Source organism: Anas acuta, chromosome 5, assembly GCF_963932015.1.
Source record: "Anas acuta chromosome 5, bAnaAcu1.1, whole genome shotgun sequence".
Classification (NCBI taxonomy): Eukaryota; Metazoa; Chordata; class Aves; order Anseriformes; family Anatidae; genus Anas; species Anas acuta.
In genome coordinates this window covers 44,461,828-44,467,827 of record NC_088983.1, presented here as the reverse complement: position 1 = coordinate 44,467,827, position 6,000 = coordinate 44,461,828, and positions in this window count along the sequence as shown.

The following is a 6,000-nucleotide window of genomic DNA, read 5'->3' as shown; positions in this document are numbered from 1 at the left end:
GCACCTCTGGGTGGGGGAAGACAATGTCCACTCATGCAAAGGAAAATGCCTTTCTTTATTTGTTGATTTCTGAGGATTGTACAGGCATAGTCCAAGACTGCTGACAAACAGGTAAGGACAATGAATAATTGGTATGATACTAAACATTAAACAACTTATCCTATTTAAAAAAAAAAAGTTATCCTTTCTCTTATGACACACCATTTCATTCTGTCTTTTCTGTATCCTAACTGATCTGTCGAAATAAATACTAGCCTTGGCTAGCTAGAATTAATGAGTACTTTAAGAGCTCATGTATATTTCAAAATTTGTAATATATGTAAACTGATACTCTAGTTCACATTGAAAAGGCAGAGAATTCAGTTCTGGCACCTCTTTAAAAACAGGAAAAAAAAATATGAGCAAAAAAACAAAGAGGATGGTACTTCAATATGAAGACAAAATTAAAGAGTCATGCAAGGATATAATGAAATCATACACGTACAGAAGATAAGAGAATGCTCTTCGTTTAACAGAGGCAAACAAACTTTCTCTCAATTTTGTTCTTTTTTTGAGCTGTTACTGCTAGAAAGTATTATATGTACTCACAGTCATGAGATAAATAATACCAATCTTTCAGACATCTGTTGCAATCTTGTGATATAACAAGTTGTAAAACACAGCTACAAGGATGCAGGAAATATTAATCCTCATGTTTCAGAATAACCACTTCCAGGGGTCTAGAAGGTCAAGACGACATTTCCTGCATAGTGCAGGATTGTTCCATTGATTAGTTCAGAGATTTCCACCTTAAAAAGCCTTTGTAAAACCAGAAAACAGACAATGGAATGACTAACTACCCTCTTGCAGTAAAGAAACTCTTGATTTACCTCCTGAAAATTTGAAACATCAGATTTCTCAGAAATATAGTTTGGCATTTTTTGTTTTTTCATTTTTTACTGTTGCAAATCGATGTTGGTAAGACTTAAATAGTGCTGTCTGGTTCAGAACAAATTAATTCAAAGATTCATTAATTCAACGTAATAAATTTAAAGGCTTTAAAAATAGAAAGGTAAAAAAAGATGGAAAATATTGTGGCTGAGGCAGAGATTCCATGTGTGAATTATATGTCTACCAGAAAAAAGAAGTGAATGAAAGGGAGGTGTTGAGACAGCCCCAAAAGAACAAGAATTTACAAAATGTTGCATATGTTCAGCAAGGGAGAGGTGAAATTAAACTGCCACACTGAGCAGGGGGCAAAAAGAAGAACCAAGCAAAACATGGAGGCAAAAAAGTGCCAAGCTCCATACTGTGGAAAAAGAAGAGAAAGAAGAAGTAAGTGAGAAATAAGAAATAAGTCTTGCAAATCCAAGAGATAAGGACAGCAGTAGGAACCTCTGAGTTCTTTTTCTATCTCCTTGAATTATCATGTGTCCCATTCATGTAAACATCACAGGCCTCTGTGAAAACTTGTGCAGGATAAGGTAACTCGTACAACATGGAGCGAGGAGACTTTGCTGATTAGCATTTCTAACTGACTTAGAAAGCTCAGCTGCAACATCCTGTTCAGAAATGCAGAAATCTTATCTGTATTCTGATGGGATGAACAGACACTGTACAGATGATGTTGAGAATAAAAATTCAGGGAAGGGTGAGACAGCCTTACAGCTTGTGTTTTCTGGAGAGCAGGGACAGGTTACAAAAGGCTGGCAGGTTATACAAGGTATGGGAGCTTTCAAGAAGAAAGCTGCTTTTATGGATTGATCACAGCATTTTTTTCTGGCCAAATCAGAGGTGATCATTAAGTTTCATGGACTCTGGTTTTGTATTTTTCAATGTTTAAGTTTTTAAAACCCTTCAATGGCAATATAAGATGCAGCTGAATTTGATCACCACAAATCAGATTTGGGATCAGGAAAGTCAGTCATCCATATTAACTAGTCATCCTACCAAATTTCCCAGTATCATCACAGTAGATGCTGTGAGCAACGTTATCCCAACATTATTCTTCCTAAGCAATTTTTCTGCAAAAATCTTGTTGACTTCAATGGATAAGTCAATTGTATTCTCATCTCTGGCAGGAGACCTGATCGCAATGTTTATTATAGGCAGAAATTGTTCCCCTGCTTTTATCCACTAACATTACCCGTCAACCAAAGATTTTTCTCTGAGATCACTTTCTTTGGCTGGCAATAGTACTCAATGCTTACATCAGGAAGAGGTGCTTGGGAGCACCTGTGTTATGCTGCAGAACAGTTCAGATAAGAAGGAATAAAAAAGGGGTGAAAAATGAGCAGTTCCTATAATAGTGCTCCCTTCTGGAAACAAACCTCTTCCCAACCTTGTCCCAGATGTGCCACCAGTCTTGCAAGTAAAGCAGCAGTAGGATGCAGGATGGATTGTTTTGAGATCATTTTCTAAATCTTTTCCAGGAAAGAGAGAAATATTGGAACATTTCACCTACTGCAAATTCTTTCTAAAATATCTTGCCAACTTTTCTGCCTTTGAATGTGTGTGTGTGTGTGTGTGTGAAAGAGGATTCACCAGTTTCCTCTGAAACTCACCTAATTCATCCCTCTGTATGTGACGATTTAAGCTTTGTGACATCACATTTCAATTGTAAGTGGGAGAGAAAATGTGGTAGCAATGAAGTAAGAGTGGTACCACCAGACCTGGATGGAATCAAAATAAGTTTTACAGCTGGAGTAAAAGATAGGGGACAATAGCAGTCAAGTTTCCTACTGAACTATATGCTCCTGCATCACTCTGTACCCAACTTCTCTGCAAGACCACAGCTCAGTTACCAGAAGGATTCCTTTCCCTCTTGATATAAAAGGCAAATGGAAGAGAAAATACAGTTAGATGGCAAGTGAAATAGGGAGGATAACATGAAAGTAAAGAAGTTACCCACCACCATGATTTTAATTTTGCTTTCACATACTAATTTCTGAAGAGGTTAAAACACACAATCACATTTCTTTTACTAAGTTTCAATTGTCTGCTGCAGCAATCGCATACTGCAAATCTAAAAAATAGCAAATTCACCTTTGACAAATAATCTAATCAAGACTCATCCTCCGACAAAAAGAAGTTTAAGTAAGAGGCAGGGCCTGATTTCAACAGGCCACTCAGGAACCTAGGCCTGACCTCAGGCTGTAATCTTGCAAACAGAAACCTTTTTGAAGGGCAAGGATTGCAGGTTCAGAAGACACATGAGGTGACAACTACCTCTTCCTTATCATCTCCTTGAGCTCACTCCCATTACCATCTACAGTCCAAAAACCCTGGAAGCACCAAGTGCCAAAGGCTTCGCCTGGATGGATGGCCAGAGGGAGGGAATCCATGGGTGGCTTATCTGCAGCAAAGGAGCCCGCCCGTGCACGCCTTCCCAGATTCACCCCTTTGTGAACGCCTTGCTCTTCTACGCCCTCTCCAGCCGCACAGCTGAAGAGTAGGGCAGAGAGAAAAGCAAAACTCCAGGAAGGAGCCTGAGAGAAGCTGCAATTAAAACAGGCCTGGCCAAATGCCAGCCCTGAATACCTCCAGATACAATAGGTCCTAAACCTAAATTAGGCCAACTGCCAGGCTTGGGGATGCATGCAGAACCATAATCTCCCAAGAACAGACAGAGGCAGCAAAGTGCAATTAAGTGTTCTCAGTTCACCAGTCAGTCAGAGCAATCCTCAGGCACAGCAACACTTGCCAAACATTTTCTGCACACAACATGAATGACAAAAAATAAAAGATTTGATTCAAGTCCTATCGCTTCGGAGAAAAAGAAGGAGAAAATCTGAGATCTGGGAAGGGAAATACTAAAACATGCATATGGATAGAGCTAGGAAAAAAAAAAAAAAACACGGAATTTTAAAACTCCCTCCGCCCCCTCCCCCCCCCCCCCCGGGGAAACATAACTACATATGAATGGCACCGATTTACCTTTTGGTAATGAGGACAGTTGCAAAAATTTTGGCTAACAGGCAATGTGAAACAAATTGAATAAGAAAACCACCCAGCAATATACTTTGGCTACAATTTATGTTTGTTGGATTCTCAGCTTGTACAAGACAGACTTCCAGTAATCCCCCCTTTGACACTACCACCATGCTCCAACTTATTCTCCTCATTAGGCTCAGTTATTTGCCATCTGTCTGTGCAAAAAAGCCAGTCTGAATATTATTTCTTCATCATAATGTGGAAGCAATAATGAAACACATTACATGAGAAGCAAGCTGGAATGAGGATACTCCTCAGTCCGAAGGACAAGAGCTGGAAGCAGTGCTAGGGCTGCTGGAGTCCAAGTCCTGCCACAGCCCTGTGCCAGGAGCCAAGTGCAGGAGCTGCCAGATAGGGAAAGGATTTAGTCACAGCCAGCTCTGGTTGGGGTCAAGAGTTGGAGGAAAAGAGAGTTTTAGTTATGAATAATGCCACTGCAAAGAAAACAAACCCTGCAAACATACACACAGGCAACAACCAAAGCCAGTCTGGGTAAAAAGGGAGATACTGCAGGGTAGGGCTTTCAGTCTGCTTCATGTTAAGCATAGCCAAGATGCAGTCTCAGGTTTGGAATAACAGGACTTAACATTCTCCCTCCACCTCATCCCCCTTTCCAAAGCAGAAAAAATGGCCAGGATGGATTAAAAGCAAAGGTCGTGGCTTACCAGGGCACCCACAGGAGCAGTGGTGGAGATGTGCAAGAGTTGTGGGTGTTGGGGCATTTGGAAGATGGCTACAGCCCCATAAGGGACCAGCACAGGTCAGCACAGAGCTCTGCTGCCCTCCGCCTGGGCTCAGAGTTCGAAGGAGCCAGTGCAGAGAGAGCCACCTGCACCCACTGGCACCTCGGCTGGCTGCCAGCATCATGGGGCCACCACAATGGTCTTTGGTACTGATAGTCTTTTTGTTTTCTTCTGTACACAATTATTTACATGGAGACCTCATAAATGAACCTGAGGATGTGGAATCTCACCACGTAATAGCTGAAAATTTAATCATTATGCAAAGCTGTTGAGCTACCAATCACTAAGACTCTTAGGAAGTCAGAGATAGCAAGAGAAAGCAAGAAATACCTGAAGACTTCTTTGTACCCTTTCTCCCATCCTGCTGAAGAGAGAATCACAAGGTATTCATTATCTGTTTTCTTTTTTTTTTTTTCTTTTCTGATTGACAGGAGTGAAGAAAGTCTCCCAAAGGAGCACATAAATAATTTAAATGGCACACACAGTGGTTGCTAGTACCCAGCAAAATTCATCCCGGCTGTAATTCTGCTTGGCTCTATAGCACTCCTCCTCCAAAGCAGATAAACTAAATACATACGGGAGAATAAAGAAATAATACAAAATGCCAGCAACCCTCTCTAGGAGGGGTTACTATTTTTCTTGATATAGGATTAAAATCTAAACTGTATTTTCAGGAAGGTTATAAGGAAATTATGCAATGAAGCGCCTTGGGATCTTTGGATGGAAATCACTGCGTATATTCAAAGTCATTGTTAACTAACATAACTTGCATACCATTACTTTGAACACAGCCAATCCAAAATATATGTAAAAGACATTATGGGAGTATTTCAAATCAGGGCACCAATCCAGAGCATATTAAAGTGTATGAGCTGCCTTCCTGTCTCTAGAGTTTTTAATATGATGAATGCTTGAACTCCTGTTAGCCTTGTTACAAGAGTTATGATATAGTGACTGTTCATCTGAGCACCAACAGCCCATTGTAAACCAAAGTAAAATGGATAAGACCCTTCAGTGAAAGCCAAGACTTGTGTTTCTTTTTTTTTCTTTTTTTGTCTTTTTTTTTCTTTTTTTACTAAAACATTTTAGTTGAAGTTTTCATTTCACCACTGCAAACAAGTTAAAAAGATCTTTGCCTCACCTACTGTTGTAGATGTAGAAGACTAAATTATTCAGAATGGCATGGTTTTTGAATCATTAGGAATTTAAGCAATTTAAGCCATTCTTTTTCCTGCAAACATTCTAGACAACTAAATAGAGATTACACTGCTACAGAAGCTGAAAT